Here is an 18,112-nt window from a genome sequence, read left to right as displayed (position 1 = left end):
GACTCGGGCCCAGACCAGAGTTTCCACACAACCCAGGTGTATGGGATCTCACAAGAGCTGGATGTACCCACAAAATCAACCATTAAAACCTGAGCTGCATAAAAAGCCTTCCCCAGGGAATCAGCAGCAAAGCAGCAATTTAGCCCAACTGCAGGGCTCAAGGGCTGGTCCCCACAGGAAGTTCCCCCATTTTAGAAGTAAGCAAAGGACAACAAATTAGTTCCAGTGCTGAGTTTAAGTGCTGGGAACAGCAAAAAACCCAGCCCAACTGAAAGAGAAAACAAAATACCCACAACTAGAGACAAAGTTTGATATTAACTAGTAAAGGACCAGTGAACAACTATAACACCTAGAAGGACCAGAAGTCCCCTGGGCTACCATGGCAGAGATGGGGGAGGGGGAGGGGACTCAGCCATGCCCCCCGATATGAGCAACCAGCTCAGCAATGACCACACAGCGGCTGCAGGAAGTGCCCCAGGCTCTCCTGAGCCTGGGAGGTGGGGGGCTGAGGGCCTCGGCCATGCCCCCTGACACCTGCAACCAGCCCAGCAATGACCACCAAGCTGCCACATAAAGTGCCCCCAGCTCCCAAGCTGGAGAGATGGGGGGCTTGGGCCTTAGCCAGAGCCCCCTGACATCAGCACCCAGCCTGGCAATGACTGAGCAACTGTTGGAAGCCCCCTGGTCTCCACTGTGGGAATGAGGGGGTTTCCACAGGCCTCAACCCTGCCCCTCATCCTACCTCCTTCCATCCTGTTTCCTTCCCCTTTCCCCTCTCCCCCTCCTTCCCAACTGTTCCACAACGTCATAGAATGTAAAGTAAATAAGTAAGTAAGTAAGTAAATAAATCAATAAATAAACAAGTAGAATAGATTATACCTGGGGCTTGGGGACAGGGGAATGGGAAATTATCGTTTAATGGGTACAGAGTTTCTGTTTGAGATGATGAAAAAGTTCTGTAAGTGCATAGCGGTGGTGGTCGCACAATATTGTCAGACGTCCTGGATCCACTGAGGCAGCCCCTCCTGAGAGGGGCCCCTCGCCCAGGGAAAGGGGAGCCGTTGAGGGCTTATTGCCGTGGACCCTCGGCATGGTCCCGGGAGGGCATGTCGGGATTCGGGGCCTAGGGGTAGGCAGAGCCCGGCCGGGCTGGGGCCCTGGACTGGAGCCATGCACGGAGTCGCAGCGTCACGTCCCTCCGCCCCCGCGCCGAACAGGCCCGACAGCGACCCCGTGTGGCAGCGCGAGGGGACAGCGGCTTCTCTCTGCACGACTCTGTGGACAGGAGCAGCCTCTGGGGGCGGGGGGAGAGAGTAAGGCAGATGAGGGCTTGATCCGCAGGTCGGAGAAAAATAGACGACATCATGTGACATTTCCTGAGCGCCAACAGGTGAGTGCGCAACAGACATTCCCGAGTCCTACCTCGTCCCTAAAGAATGGTTAGGCTTAGGGTTAGGGCTAGGGCTAGGGCTAGGGTTAGGGTAAGGGTTAGGGCTAGGGCTAGCGTTAGGGCTAGGGTTAGGGTTAGGGCTAGGGCTTGGTCTAGGGTTAGGTTTAGGGTTAGGGCTAGGGCTAGGGCTAGGGTTAGTTTTAGGGTTAGGGTTAGGTTTAGGGCTAGGGTTAGGGCTAGGGCTAGGGTTAGGGCTTGGGTTAGGGTTAGGGTTAAGTCTAGGGTTAGTTCTAGGCTTAGGGCTAAGATTAGGGTTAGGGCTAGGGCTAGGGTTAGGGCTAGGTTTAGGGTTAGGGTTAGGGTTAGCGTTTGATGTTGGGCTAGGGTTAGGGCTAGGGCTAGGCTTAGGGCCACTCAAAGTCTGGTGAGTCATTGCAAGTGACCATCCCACGGCCCATCCCATGGGAAGTGTTTGCAGCACAGGTGGTGGCAGAGACGGGCCCACCAGGGAAACACTGGGGCACAGCAAGGACAGCTCATCTGTCCCTCCATCAGCGTAGGAACATCAGTGGAGACTGGTCAGGAATGTAGAACTGCAGGGGGTGCAGTTTGCTGACAGACTTGGGCCCAAACCAGAGTTTCCACACAACCCAGGTGTATGGGATCTCACAAGAGCTGGATGTACCCACAAAATCAACCATTAAAACCTGAGCTGCATAAAAAGCCTTCCCCAGGGAATCAGCAGCAAAGCAGCAATTTAGCCCAACCGCAGGGCTCAAGGGCTGGTCCCCACAGGAAGTTCCCCCATTTTAGAAGTAAGCAAAGGACAACAAATTAGTTCCAGTGCTGGGAACAGCAAAAAACCCAGCCCAACTGAAAGAGAAAACAAAATACCCACAACTAGAGACAAAGTTTGATATTAACTAGTAAAGGTCCCACATCACCAGTGAACAACTATAACACCTAGAAGGACCAGAAGTCCCTTGGGCTACCAAGGCAGAGATGGGGGAGGCGTAGGGGACTCAGCCATGCCCCCCACCCCCCGATATGTGCAACCAGCTCAGCAACGACCACACAGCGGCTGCAGGAAGTGCCCCAGACTCTCCTGAGCCTGGGTGGTGGGGGGCTGAGGGCCTCGGCCATGCCCCCTGACACCTGCAACCAGCCCAGCAATGACCACCAAGCTGCCACAAAAAGTGCCCTCAGCTCCCAAGCTGGAGAGATGGGGGACTAGGGCTTTAGCCAGAGCCCCCTGACATCAGCACCCAGCCTGGCAATGACTGAGCAACTGTTGGAAGCCCCCTGGTCTCCACTGTGGGAATGAGGGGGTTTCCACAGGACTCAACCCTGCCCCTCATCCTTCCTCCTTCCATCCTGTTTCCTTCCCCTTTCCCCTCTCCCCCTCCCTCCCAACTTCTCCGCAACGTCATAGAATGTAAAGTAAATAAGTAAGTAAGTATGTAAATAAATAAATAAATAAATAAATAAACAAGTAGAATAGAGTATACCAGGGGCTTGGAGACAGGGGAATGGGAAATTATCGTTTAATGGGTACAGAGTTTCTGTTTGAGATGATGAAAAAGTTCTGTAAATGCATAGTGGTGGTGGCCGCACAATATCGTAAATGTACTTAATGTTACTAAATCATACACTTAAAATGATTAAAATAATAAATTTTGTTATATATATATTTTACTACAATAAAAAAGCTACCTGCTACTTAAAGGTTGCATGACCTTAGTCAAGTCACTTAACTTCTCCAGGCCTCAGTTTCCTCATCTGTAAAATGGGGGCAATCATTCTTACTGCTGTCACCCTGGGGCAAGCCACCATCCTCTCTAGCCTGGAGGATTGCAAACAGCCTCCTTGATGGTCTCCCAGCTTCACTCTTGGCCCTCCCTGCAAATGTTTTACAACTAAGCAGCCAGAATATTTAGAAACCTAAGTCACATCAAGTCAATTTCCTGCTTAAAATTCTTCCCAAACTCCTCCCCTTGGCTGAGAAGATCTGGCCCCTGCCTACCTCTCCCGTCTCAGTACTATCCGTTACCCCTCCAGGTTCCTTCTGCCTCCAGGCCTTAGGCCTTGCCAGTGTCTCTGTCTTGAACACCATTCTCTGGGTTCTCTGGTTATCGAGGTCTCAGCTCAAATGTCACCTTCTCTTCCGGGCACTCCACTCTTTACCATGTACTCTAAAGTTGCCTTACCTCCCAGTCTTAATCTTGCCACCTCTGTCCTGTTTATTTTCTTCATAGCACCTGTTATTATCTGAAATTGTCTTATCTTCTTTATAAAATTAGTTAATTCAACTGGCTGGGCTTTGCAGGGAGCAAAGCAGGAAATAGTTTTATTTTTCTCCCACCAGTATCTTTGCACTTGCTCTGTTGCTTCTCTCTTCTCACTCCCTGAAAATGTTTCAGCTAAGTATAGTTTTACCCATTTCTTTCAGGTGTTAGATCAATTTCAATTTCATGCATTCAAAAGTCCAATTCTTTTAGGAGACGTACAAAGAAGGATCCAGGAGTGAAGTGCCATGTTGTCTAAAGCTTGCTTTCAAGTTGTTCAGCAACACCATGCACACACACACAACATACAATGTTAATTTTTTAATCTAAGTGGTGAGTATATGGGTGTTTCTTGTACTATTATTTCAACTTTTCTGTATGTTTGAAAACTCTTATAAAAAGTTGGGAAAAAAAGAAACTGTTTTGTCAAGTTAAAAAAATAAGACCAGTCCTACCAAAATAAAAATACTTATCTCCCATCCAACGTAAAGCTGCTCCTTCGCGAGCTGACCCAGGCCTGCTGTTCTGCAGTGGGGAAGCGGGGGCAGTGGGCGCGGGGTCGGTGTCTCCACTCTCTTGGACTCACTTCCTCTCCCACTTGCTAGCAGCTTCTTCCGGCTCCTTCAAGGTCTGGGAGGGGAGGAAGGATGTAAAGGAAAGGGGAGGGGTGCCTCGATTATGCTGTTGTTGTCACGTGGGGTGTCCTGCTGGGCTTCCTTCTCTGGAAATTGTGCCCACACACTCCCTGATGGGAGTAATGCCCGCTCTGGCTGCCCTCCCCTGCTGCTGACAAGGCCTCTTTCTGCTGGGGTCGCCTTGTGCCCACAGGCAGCCGTCCTGGCTGAGGTCCCATGGACAGTGCTCTAGCCCAGCTCTCCTGGATGCCCACTCTGGCCGTGGAAACGCATCTCCTGCCCTGCCAAAGGTGGAACGCAGGCCACTCCCTCCCACTGCAGCCCTCCCTTCCTTTATCCTGCCAGACTGGAGCCTGTCCCAGGTTTATGGTCCCCACCGCCTCAATGACTCACCCTGCTCTGCCCAGTAGCAGCAGGAGCAGGAGCAGGCCCCTGAGTGTCAGCGTCTCAGCCAGCACCCAGGGCGGTGAGAGTGGGGATGTGGTGCCAGGGTCCCCTCTGGAAACCCCATGCCCTCCACAAGTGGTCTCTTGAGTCCCCTTACTAGGCTTGAAGAGTGTGTGTGTGCGTGCGTGTGCGTGCGTGTGTGTGTGTTTGTGTGTGTGTGTGTGTGCGTGTGTGTGTAAACATCACCGCCTTCTTCCTCCAGGGCTGACAACTCTCTAGGAGAATATCCTCACTTAGAAATTCAAAGCCTTTGAATTTCTCTATGGCTTTGCCTCCCACGGATTTGTCACCCTTCGGAGCTTCCAAAGATTACTCAAAGCCCATCTCTTCTGAGCAGTGAGAAGCCCCCAGAAGGGGTTAACCTCCCGGAACCCTCAAGAGTGAGGTGTTCCTTCCATTTGGGAAATTAACCACAAATTGGGGTTCTGTTCCCCCATTTATTCTCCAGACCAGGAAGTTACAGGAAGAGAACAGAGGTGGCGTTTTTGCTAAGTACAGTTTAACAAGTTTAACAATAGACATTCCATAATGCAATTTTTAAGAAGTGAAGTTGATCCACCAACAAAAGCTTGATCTTAGCAAACATTCTCTTCTTACAGCAATTTCCCACTATCTTTACATATCAATCAGTAACCTGTCTGTCTTTGAGCCAGCAACCTTGCTGTGTTACAATTCTTTATCTTACAACAGAGACTATGTAGCCTGAAGAAAATATCCTGTGCTTTGCAAGGTCCATATTTGAAACTGCAAGGCTTTGGAAAACCAGGCCTTGTGAAGTACATTTGTTTTATGCATACTTCACATGTCTCAGTATCTTCCACATAGACTGAGGTGCTGGTAGTGGGCTCAGGAGAAATACTTGGTTTTCTCATCTCATAGTAAGTCCAGCAGAGGCGGCTGTGGCTCTTGGCTCTAGGGATCCAGCAGAGAGACCTGTGAGCAGGAAAGTTGTCATTCAATGCCCTTCCTTGTATATTTACTTGTTTACAGTTGGCCTTTTGTGTGTGTGTGTGTGTGTGTGGTGAGCAGACCTGCCAGCTTCCTTCACCACCATGTCCTGGGATGGGCAGGAGAGAGGCTCAGTGTTTGCTGGTGGAGTGGAGTAGATAGTCTTGTGAGGATTACGATAGACAGGGCCTACGGGGCTCTCTGCAGAAGGCTGGCACAGATGAGGGAACTGTTATTATGGTATGTCAGTTGAAGGTGAAGACAGATGCCAGAGTTCAGGTGGGGCAGGGGCTGGATCTACGAATCAAGAGTTCACAGCAAGGAAGCCAGATGCCTTCCCCTGTCCCGCCCCAACCTGCCACACTCTGCTTCACCCCTGCAGACCAGCCACATGCAGTCTTAGCTTTTGCCGGGTCGAGTCAGCTCAACCTAGAGGGTTAACCTGGAAAAGAAAATGGTCCAGAAAGCAAAGGCTAAGCAGAGAGTGGGGCAGGGCGAGCAGAGGTTGTGGATCTGCGGGATGAATGTTTGCCACGGGTGTGCAAAGGCAAAAACAAACTAAAAATAAGAAAACAATTTTTGATTCTCCCTGTTGAAAAAAGGAAAGCGACTTTCTCCACTCCCTTTTCTTTAGAAAACCTGTAAGTTCTTTCTCTGCCTTTTTGAAATGTATATAAAACTTTTCAAAAGCTAGATAAGCCTCTTGCCAGCTTTTACATCTGGTGGAGTTTGAATGTGTTGTCCCCTCCAAAACTCGTGGAAATTTGATCTCCAATGTGGCAGTGTTGGAAACTGACTAAGTCATGGGGGCGGATCCCTTATGAATGGATTCATGCTCTCCCTGGGGGAGGGAGGTTAGTGAGTGAGTTCTCGCTGTTAGTTCCTGTGAGAGCTGATTGTTTATAGGACCCTGGCACCTCCCTCTCTCTCTCTTGCTTCCTCTCGCCATGTGATCTCCTTGTACCCGCCAGCTCCCTGCCACCTTTCCACCATGAGTAGAAGCAGCCTGAGGCCCGTGCCAGATGCAGCTGTCCCAGAATCGTGAGCCAAATAAACGAACCTCTTTCCTTTATAAATTACCCAGTCTCAGGTGTTTCTGTCATAGCAACACAAAACGGACTAATACAACATCCCAGGAGGGTTCGCTCGAGATCCTGGAAGCCAGTTCTTTTCAATGTAACTAACCATCGAGGGAGTTAGCGTCCCTGTCTCCCAGTTGCTGTGGGCAGGTATAGGAGCCTCACTTCAGCTGGTGCCTGGCTGCAAGCTGCAAACCTACCTCCTGTCATAGAGACAGAGAAAGGCGTTTCCCCTTTGTGTAAAGACAATTGGCAAATACAGGTGCCCACGTGACCCACAGGGAAACTTTGGGTGAACTGTGTGTGCCCAGTGGTGCTGTCAAGTCCTCATGCTTGAGGACTAGCTGTGGTTTGTTTTGAGGACAGGTGTGTCACGGGCAGTTTTCTGCGTGGTTATGTAAAGCGTGAGAGTTCTCTCCGTCTTTGCAGTCTCTTTGCGGATCACCTGCGATGCGCACCAGATTCTGGTTTAATGCTTATTAAACCTTCTCCCTTCCACCTTTGCAGAGAGGTTTTCTGGGTTGGCAGGAAATCCTGTCTTTACTCTGTATCTCCCAGGCCGCTGTCGTGGGCGCCCTTCAGAGATGTTTCTTCTTCTTTTGGTGCGTGCGTGTGTCATCTTGTCCACAGAGACAGGTGGCAGCCAGGTGGCCCCTTAGACCCCTGGGGCCTCCTTGGGAAGGGTCAGACGTCCTGGATCCACTGAGGCAGCCGCTCCTGAGAGGGGCCCCTCACCCAGGGAAAGGGGCGCCTTTGAGGGCTTATTGCCGTGGACCCTCGGCATGGTCCCGGGAGGGCAGGTCCGGGTTCGGGGCCCAGGGGAGGCAGAGCCCGGCCGGGCTGGGGCCCTGGACTGGAGCCTTGCACGGAGTCGCAGCGTCAGGTCCCTCCGCACCCGCGCCGGACAGGCCCGACAGCGACCCCGTGTGGCAGCGCGAGGCGACAGCGGCGGGACTGAGGCTTCTCTCTGCAGGACTCTGTGGACAGCAGCAGCCTCTGGGGGCGGGGGGAGAGTAAGGCAGATGAAGGGCTTGATCCGCAGGTCGGAGAAAAATAGACGACATCATGTGACATTTCCTGAGCGCCAACAAGTGAGAGCGCAACAGACATTCCCGAGTCCTACCTCATCCCTGAAGAAAGGTTCGGCTTAGGGTTAGAGCTAGGGCTATGGTTAGGTTTAGGGTGAGGGTTAGGGTTAGGGTTAGGGCTAGGGCTAGGGTTAAGGTTAGGGTTAGGGTTAGGGTTAGGGCTAGGGTTAGGGCTAGGGCTAGGGCTAGGTTTAGGGCTAGGGTTAGGGCTAGGGCTAGGGCTAGGTTTAGGGCTAGGGCTAGGGCTAGGGTTAGGGCTACGGTTAGGGTTTGGGTTAAGGCTAGGGCTAGGGTTAGGGTTACGGTTAGGGTTATGGTTAGTGCTAGGGTTAGGGAAAAGGGTTAGGGTTAGGGCTAGGGCTAGGGCTAGGTTTAGGGCTAGATTTAGGGCTAGGGTTAGGCCTAGGATTATGGTTAGGGTTAGAGCTTGGGCTAGGGTTAGGTTTAGGGCTAGTGTTAGGGTTAGGTTTAGGTTTAGGTTTAGGGTGAGGGCTAGGGCTAGGGCTAGTGTTAGTGTTCGGTTTTGTGTTAGGGCTAGGGCTGGGGCTAGGGTTAGGGCTAAGGTTACGGCTAGGGCGAGGGCTAGGTTTAGGGTTACTGTTAGGGTTAGGGTTAGGGCTAGGGTTAGGGCTAGCATTAGGGCTAGGGTTAGGGTTAGGGCTAGGATTAGGGCTAGGGTTAGGGCCAGGTTTAGGGCTAGGGTTAGGGCTAGGGTTAGGGTTAGGGTTAGGGTTAGGGGTTGGGTAGGGTTAGGGTTAGTGCTATGGCTATGGCTAGGGTTAGGGCTAGGGTGAGGGCTAGATCTAGGGCTAGGGATAGGTTTAGGTTTAGGGTTAGGGTAAAGGCTAGGGCTAGTGCTAGGTTTAGGGCTAGTGTTAGGGTCAGGGTTAGGGCTAGGACCAGGGCTAGGGCTAGAGCTAGGGTTAGGGCTCGGGTTAGGGCTAGGTTTAGGGTTTGGGTTCGGGCTCAGTCTAGTGTCACGCCTAGGTTTAGGGCTAGGGCTAGGTTTAGAGCTAGGGTACTGTTAGTGCTAGGGCTAGGGTTAGGGCAAGGGCTAGCATTAGCGCTAGCATCAGGGGTAGGGTTAGGGTTAGGGTTAGGTCTAGGGTTAGGGCTAGGGACAGGGTTAGGGCAAGGTTTGGGCTAGGTTTACGGCTTGGGTTAGGGCTAGGACTAGGGCTAGGTTTAGTGCTAGAGTTAGGGTTAGTGCTAGGGCTAGGGCTATGGTTAGGGCTCGGTTTAGGGCTTGTGCTAAGTCTAGGGCTAGTGTTAGGTTTAGGGTTAGGGTTAGGGTTAGAGCTAGGGCTAGTGCTAGGGTTAGGGCAAGGGTAATGGTTAGGGTTAGGGCTAGGGCTAGGATTAGCACTAGGGTTAGGGTTAGGGTCCGGATTAGGGCTAGGGCTAGTGTTAGGGCTAGGTTTGGGGTTAGGATTAGGGCTATGTCGAGGGTTAGTGCTAGGGTTAGGGCTAGGGCTAGGGCTAGGGATAGGGTTTGGTTAAGGTTTGTGTTAGGGTTAGGGCTAGGGCTAGTGCTAGGGTCAGGGCTAGGGTTAGGTTTAGGGTTAGGGCTAGGGCTAAGGTTAGGGCTATGGTTAGGGTTAGGGTTAGGGTTAGGGTTAGGGTTAGGGTTAGGGCTATGTCTAGAGTTAGTGCTAGGGTTATGGCTAGGGCTACGGTTAGGGCTAGGGATAGGGTTAGGTTAATTTTAGGGTTAGGGTTAGGGCTAGGGCTAGTACTAGGGTTAGGGCTAGGGTTAGGTTTAGGGTTAGAGCTAGGGCTAGGGTTAGGACTAGGGTTTGGGTTAGGGTTAGGGCTAGCACTAGGGTTAGGTTTATGATTACGGCTAGAGCTAGGGTTAGGGTTAGGTGTAATGCTACGGCTAGGGCTGGGCTAGGGTTAGGGCTATGGCTAGGGTTAGGGTTAGGGCTAGGTTTAGGGCTAGGGTTAGGTTTATTGCTAGGGTTAGGGCTAGTGTTAGGGCTAGGGCTTGGGCTATGGCTAGGGCTAGTTTTAGGGCTAGGGTTAGGGCTAGGATTAGGGCTAGGGCTACGGGTAGGGCTAGGGATAGGTTTATGTCTAGGGCTAGTGTTAGGGCTAGGGTTAGTCTTAGTGTTAGGGTTAGGGTTAGCGTTAGAGCTAGGGCTAGGGGTAGGGTTAGGGCTAGGGCTAGGCTTAGGGCTAGGTGTATGGTTAGGTTTAGGGTTCAGGCTAGGGCTAGGGTTAGGGCTAGAATTAGGTTTAGGGTTATGCCTAGGCCTAGGGCTAGAGTTAGGGTTTGGGTTAGGGTTAGGGTTAGGGTTAGGGCTCAGTCTAGGGTTAGGGCTAGGGTTAGGGTTAGGGTTAGGGTGAGGGTTAGATGTAGGGGTAGGCCTAGGGTTAGGTCTAGGGCTAGGGTTAGGGTTAGTGCTAGGGCTAGGATTATGGTTAGGGCTGTGACTCGGGCTAGGGTTAGGGTTAGGTTTAGGGTTAGGGCTAGGGCTAGGGCTAGGGTGCGTGTTAGGGTTAGGCTTAGGGCTATGCTAGGGTTAGTGCTGCTTTAGGTCTAGGGCTAGGTCTAGGGTTAGGGCTAGGGGTGGGGCCAGGGCTAGGGCTAGGTTTATGGTTAGGTTTAGCGTTAGAGTTAGGTTTAGGTTTAGGGTTAGAGCTAGGTTTAGTGTTAGTGTTAGGGTTAGGGTTAGGGTTAGAACTAGATCTATGGCTAGGGTTAGGGCTAGGGCTAGGGTTAGGGTTAGGGCTAGGGCTAGGGTTAGGGTTAGTGCTATGGCTTGGGCTAGGGTTAGGGCTAGGTTGAGGGCTAGGTCTAGGGCTAGGGTTAGGTTTACGTGTAGGGTTAGGGTCAGGGTTACGTTTAGGGCTAGGGCTAGGGTTAGTGCTAGGTTTAGGGTTAGGGTTAGGGTTCAGGCTAGGGCTTGTTAGGGCTAGGGTTAGGGTTAGGATTAGGCCTAGGTCTGGGGTTAGTGCTAGGGTTAGGGCTAGGACTAGTCTTAGGGCTAGGGTTAGGGTTAGGGCTAGGGCTAGGGTTACGGCTAGGGTTAGGTTTAGGGTTAGTTTTAGGGTTCAGGTTATGGTTAGAGCTAGTGTTATGGCTAGGGCTAGGATTACGGCTAGGGTTAGGGTTAGTCTTAGGTTTTGGGTTAGTGCTAGGGTTAGGGCTAGGTTTAGGGTTTGGGCTAGGGCTAGGTTTAGAGCTAGGGTTACGGTTAAGGTTATGGTTAGTGGTAGGGCTAGGGTTAGGGCTAGGGTTCTGGCTAGGGCTAGTTTTAGGGTTTGGGCTAGGGGTAGGGATAGGTTTAGTGCTAGAGTTAGGGCTAGGGCTAGGGATAGGTTTCGTGCTAGGGTTTGGACTAGGGTTATTTCTAGTGCTAGGGCAAGGGCTAGGGCTAGGGTTAGGGCTAGGGCTAGGGTTAGGGCTAGGGTTAGGGTTAAAAACAGGTGCTTCCCTGCTTAGCCTTTCCCTAGTGCCTAATTTTAGGATCTGGGCATCTCATTGGTTTTTTCTGTATTCCCTCTATGGGTATTCCCAAGTGGGTTTTATAATCACATTATCCAGCAAGATAAAATGTGAACAGTGATTCTCATTTCAAATAGAATTTTATAATGTCAGGGAGTTTAAGATCATGTATTGGACTCTTGAAAGGAGAGGGTACAGAATCCAAAGAGATCAAGGGAAAACTGCCCTAGTTTACACAGAATTTTTGCACAACCGCCCAAACACCGTTTTTAGGAATAATATCTCCCAGTTCAACAATATTTCACAATTGTCTGTTATAGACTTGTTTAAAATAATTTTTCATTGGCTTAAAATATTATTTGTAGCTGTTTATAATTGATTTCTTGTAATAAAATTTATTCTTTTCTTTCTTAGGATAGATTACAATTGACTGATGGCGGATAAGAATCAGACAGCAGTGGCCGAATTTCTTTTCTAGGGCCTCACAGATCATCTTCATCAGAAGATTGTCCTTTTCGTCATGCTTCTCTTTGTTCATCTCGTCACACTGGGGGGTAACGTGGGGATGATCACTCTCATATGGACTGATCCCAGACTCCACACGCCTATGTACTTTTTCCTTAGCCACTTGTCCTTTGTAGACATTTGCTCCTGCTCTTCCATCGCTCCTAAGATGCTGTGTGACGTGTTTGCAGAGAAAAAAGCCATCTCATTCATGGGATGTGCTGTTCAGATGTGGTTCTCTGGTTTCTTTGTGGCAACTGAGTGTTTCCTCCTGGCTTCCGTGGCATATGATTGGTATACGGCTATCTGTAAGCCCCTGCTGTATACACTCACTATGTCCCATCGAGTCTGTGTCCAGCTGGTTATAGGGCCTTATGCCATGGCTCTTATAAGCACCATGACTCATACACTTCTCACCTTTCGCCTACCCTTCTGTGGTCCAAATGCCATCAATCACATTTTCTGTCATATTTCCCCGCTGCTTTCCTTAGCATGTGCAGACACCTGGATCAATAAGTTGGTGCTTTTTGTCTGGGCTGGAGCCATAGGAGTACTCACTGGCCTGATCATCATGGTCTCCTATGTCTGCATCCTGGTGGCCATCTTAAAGATCCAGACTGCCGACGGGAGGTGGAAAGCCTTCTCCACCTGCTCTTCTCACCTGACAGCCATCTGCATCTTGTTCGGGACTCTTTTCTTTATCTATGTTCAACCTTGCTCAGGCTCCTCCCTGGATATCAATAAAGTGATTTCTCTATTTTACACTGTTGTAATCCCCATGTTGAACCCCCTCATTTACAGCTTGAGGAACAAGGAGGTGAAAGATGCATCCAGGAGAAAGTTTGGAAAGAAAAACTTTCTAATAAGTAGGTAAAATAGGACTTTATTTGTGTTGTACCCCAGATGTTGATGAAAAAATATAATGGAGAGAACACTGGACTGGGAATCAGACGCTGCATGTGAGTCCTGGTTCTGCCGGTTCACAGATTATTTTAAACATGAAGAAGTTCTCAAGTATTTTTTGCCTCAGTCTTGTTCTCTGTGACATGATGGGGATGTTAAAATAATATAGAAATTGATTGAGAATTTAAATGTAAAAATATAGTAGAAGAAAACTTAAGTGAATGTTTGTGCAATTTTCAGTGTGTGAATACTTTCTAATCCAGAAATGCAAGCTAGAAGTTATGAAGGAATGATCAAAAACCCATAGACAGTATTAGAAGGGAAATAATAAAATGAGAGAAAATACCACTTTACATGTGCCAAACAATGAGGTAGTGTCCCTAATATTCAAAGCACACACTCAAATTCATAATGCTACTAATAAAATAAGTAAATGGGCCAATGATGGACAGATAATTCACAAAAATGGGAATGCAAATTGCCAGAAATATATAAAAAATTGTTCAACATCATTTTTGGTTAAGTAAAGAAGAAAAAATTAAAGTGCTAATGCAGTATCTTTCAATGAAGATGAAACATAGTTTTTAATGATGGTGATGTCATTTGGCTATGTTGCTATGTACACTCATTATTTACTGCTGATAGTGTGAATGCCTCCATTTTCAAAAAATAATTTGAGAGTTTTCATTTAAAATGATGTATTTATGTGGCTTTTAATTCAGAAACCCCTCCTTTAAAAATCTAGGCCACAGAAATATAAAAGTCAGTGCATAAAATTACATATATTGCAGCATTATGTGTAGTGGCAAAGAAAATTAAATAACTTGAATATCTATCATTAGAAGAAAAGGAAAATATATTCTTTCTGTGAAATGTTGTGCAGAAAATAAAAATAATTAATTAGGTATTCATGGACTGACCCGGAGAGAATTATTGTATACGGTCACTGTTAGATGAAAACGAATCAGGTTGTAGATCAATGTGCAGCACTGATCACATTTTTTAAAAGGTGAAACCTATATAATAAATAAAATGTGCATGTATATGCATGTGCTTATGAACACAGGGAGAACTATGATGGATACACACCAACCTGTCGACATTGATTACTTCAATGGGAGTGGCATTGGAGGTACAAAAGGAGAACTTCTATTCATATATATTTGAATTATAGTTTACCCATGTCTTTTGGTTCTGCTTGGGTTCAATCCAAGTGTACCGATTTCATCATATGATAGATTGCTGTTATGCCTGTCTAACTTCATTTATTAGAGAATCTGATAGGATCCAGCTCATGGATGCATGGCTACATGATTCATGGCCACATGATGCCCTTTGTGCAAGCATTCCTCAATCAGGGCCCAGAAACAGACCAGGAGCAGTTACTCCAAAGATGTAAGGATTTTTTTTGCAACGAATGGCATGGACTTGCTCATGAATCCAGGACCTGTGTTCATCTCCCACAGAGGCTTGTAATCGCTCCATACTGCTTCCTTTCTCGCCATGACAACTTTCAACATCGTGATATCTGTTCTATTATGTGTCGCAAGCAACAGGGCTGCTTGTGCTGCAAATAGGAGCTGCTGCAGAGCCCTTTCCTGTCATGCATCCCACTTAATTCTGGCAGACTTCTGTGCCACTGGTATACAAGCTGAAGCAATATTCCCAGCCATAGAATATGTTGCCTCCAAAACTTAGAGAGGCCTACCAAGACACTGTGCCTCTTTCTTTGTAAATTTCACTCTGGAGGGTGTGTTCTAGTATGCCCCCGAGCATTGTACCTGTAAAAAATTTTACAAAGTGTCAAGTTCCTGAATTTTAATAGGGTTTATTTCATGCCCATAGGAGCACAGGTATTTTAACAAGGCCTCTAAAACTCTAGCAACTGCTATATCAGCATGATGTTATCATTGTAATGGATCCATATGATGTTTTGAGGATGCTTAGGTGGTCAGAGATCTTCAGACTATTTTATGAAGGAGGGTAAGAGACTTAACGTAGCTTTGAGAAAAAATAGTGAATGAATATTTTTGTTTATCTCACATGAATTTAAACTGTCTCTTATCTTCTTTTCTAGCAGAATAGAAAAGAATACATTCCCCAAATCACTGACTGTACACCATGTACTGGAGACCTTATAAATGATCCTATGCATGGTATAGCACTGCTTTTGGGTCTACTATTGGTTGAACTTGAGGCAGTCTACAGTTATTCTCCAGGAGCCATCCAGTTTCTGCAGAAGCCAGACTGCTGAATTAAATAGAAAAATAATAATGACAACCTGTGCTGTATCCTTTATGTCATTAGGGGTGGCATTAATTTCTAGATTCAAGTGTTCTAGAATCCTGTTGTACTCAACTGAGTCTAGGAAGTGTAGGTCCATAGAAGCATTTCATATCACTGAGCTTCTCATCAAGCTGGAATCCCTCTCGTAATGTTTTTCTTTTTCTTTTTCCTTTTTGAATTGAAATATAATTGATTATGCATATATATGGGGTACAGAGTTGACTATCAATATTTGTATACAGTATGTGATGATCAAATTAATATTATTAGCATGTTCATCATTATATTAAATCATAACTATATATATATAAATATATATATAATTTGTAAATATAACTCATAACTATTCTTTGTGTTCCCGACCCAGTTATTTCCTATCCCTGTCCCCTCCCCACTTCTAGTAGCTATAGGTCTGTTATCTCCCTCTGAAAGTTCAATGTTTTATTGTGGTCTTTATTTTCTTCCTTCTTTCATTCTTAGCTCTCACTTATGAGAGAGAACATTAGGTATTTCTCTCTGTGCCTGGCTTATCTCACTTTACATAATTTTCTCTAAGTTCATCCATGTTACTGTGAATGGCAGAATTTCATTCTTTTTTAGTGCACAGTAGTATTCCGCTGTATAAATATACCACATTTTCCTTATTCAGTTCTCAGTAATGGACATTTAGGTTGGTTCCAACTCGTGGCTATTGTAAACAGAGCTGCAGTAAACATGGGATTGCAGGTATTCCTTTGAAATAATGATTTCCGCTCCTTCAGGTATATACTGGGAAGTGTGATTGCTGGATCATGTGGTAGTTCTATCTGTAGTTGTTTGAAAAACCTTCATACTGTTTTCCATAATGGCTGCACTAATTTACAATTCCACCAAAAGTGTAGAAGAGTTCCCTTTTCTCCACATCCTTGCCAGCATTTGTTATTCTCCATCTTTTTGATAATAGCAAGTCTAACTGGAATGAGATGGTATGTCAATGTGGTTTTGATTTTCATTTCCCTGAAGGTTAGTGAGGTTGAGCATTTTTTCATGTAACTGTTGGCCTTTTGTATGTCTTCCTTGGAAAAATTTCTACACATCTCCTTTGACCATTTTAAAATTGGATTATTTGTTTTTTTACTGTGAAGTTGTTTGAGTTCCTTGCACATTCTGGATATTAATCCCTTACTGGAGGTATAGTAATGTTTTCTTTATTGCTTTAGTGAAAGAAGTGTTCTTCGTTTCTTCTCAGGGAATATGGTAATCTGATACCTTCTTTGGTCTTATATAATAAATCCTTTTCAAGCATCCATACACCTCTGAGACTTTGGGCTCCTTCCTCAACACTTTGCCGTGGCAGTAAAAGTATCTCTGTGTCACTTATAAGTATGCCGACATTGCCTCTAAGATTCAAGGAAACATCCTAGTAGTGTATTAGGATCAGCTCCTTGTGCCTTGCCTGCAAGCTCATTTCTGAGTCACCAGAGATTTTCCATGTTGGTAAAGTCATCTTTATGTAGCTTTATGTTTTGTCCTAACCTAAGTACATTACCCTCAAGATGTATATATATCCCCATATCTTTTTCCAGCTCTGGCTAATATATATTAGCCAAATCCAATAACTCTTCTGGTGAGTAATCATTTTCCTCTGAAAGCAGAACCAATTAATTCTCCCTTGTCATCAGATCACACCAGTCTGAGCCTTGCCTCTAGTTATTACATCTAAAAGCCATGAGTGAGGTAGCACTAGATCTTGAGAAAAACAATTATTTTCTCTGAAGCATCTGACTCAGGTGAGGCCTCTTTATGTTTCCTGGTAAAGGGAGGCTGCTATCTTCCAGCAAGGGAGAGAGGGCCACTTCTGCAGGTTCAAGGCTTCACGAGAACTGAAATATCTTAAGCATATCCACACGGATGTCTTAATCCCAATTTTCAGTATCCAACTTTTCCTATTGGAGTCTTGACTTTTCTACATGAGACTTGCTGAGGCTGTGAATTCAGCATCTTCACTGATACTTCTCACAAACTGGTTCTTCGGTTGAATTTTCATGCAGTCTGGCCTCTAATTGTAGATGAAGGTCTTTTTATAATGCTGCCTTTGACACCATGCCCTGACTTGTAAATTGGATGACCTGAGTTTATTTTCACCCTTTAGTATACTGATGACATTTAACAACAATGATTTCATAGTCCAGTAGTTACCATTGCTCACCATATCTCTCACATGGTAGAGATAATTGCACATGCCGGTGCACATCTTTATCCTGTACCCCATCCCAATTCACTGCAGGTGAGTCTTAGCACTTGTGATGCTAGGGCATACCAATGGATATAACCACCTCATTCCACTAGCAATGGGCTTTTGTTGCTATCTATCCAGTGAATTATCTGATTCCAGAATCTCATCTCAACAATCTGCATCCTAAGAACCACTTCTGGTACCAGCTGTCTTAGTTTAAGTTTTTATAGACGCAAACCCTGATTTAAGGGTTCAAGTGCAAGTAGTTTATTTGGGAGGCAAAGGAAGCACCAATAGAGAATTTTGAAAGTGAGGCAGTGAGTGGTAATAAACCATGACTCTCTTATATGACTTTCCTATTTTTATTTTGGAAATTGTGTTATAAGGGTGTGTATTCCTTCTGACAATTTGAAAATATTGTAATCTGTTTTTATCTCTTCTAGTGGTTATGTTTAGTATTATATGTAGTAAACAGCTATTTCTTGAATTCTTTAATGTGCTAATAAAAAGATTATTGTAGGGAGTCCAGTCAAGATGGCAGAATAGACGTTCCCCAGCATGACTCTCTCCCACAAATCAACCAATTTACAACTATAAAAATGTAACATCAGCCAAGCTGGGATACTGGAGCTCAGGGGAAGAGGAAGAGAGACCTAAGGAGTTCATAAAGTTGGGAGAAACCATTATGAGAGAAAGAAAAAACTGCTCTGAGAGTTTTGGGCCACTGCTGTGTTAAGGCTGGAGCTGCTGAGTGCATAGAGCAGGAGCTGGCAGAAGCCACAGCTGTGCCCTTCAGATGGAGTTAATTGGAGGCAGCAGGGGAGAAGAGAGATTTGCTGGCCCCCAGGACAGCAAGACCACTAATAGGGTTCCCGTGGACC

General features: G+C 46.6%; 1 pseudogene; it reads left to right on the top strand.

The window, feature by feature from the left end:
- The first annotated feature begins 11,756 nt into the window (after positions 1-11,756).
- On the top strand, positions 11,757-12,701 carry LOC134377074 (olfactory receptor 5G3-like; annotated as a pseudogene).
- The last annotated feature ends 5,411 nt before the right edge of the window (positions 12,702-18,112 follow it).

This window comes from Cynocephalus volans, chromosome 4 (genome assembly GCF_027409185.1).
Source record: "Cynocephalus volans isolate mCynVol1 chromosome 4, mCynVol1.pri, whole genome shotgun sequence".
NCBI classification, from domain to species: domain Eukaryota; kingdom Metazoa; phylum Chordata; class Mammalia; order Dermoptera; family Cynocephalidae; genus Cynocephalus; species Cynocephalus volans.
The sequence above is the reverse complement of the archived record's forward strand: the minus strand, read 5'-3'. Positions and strand labels throughout refer to the sequence as shown.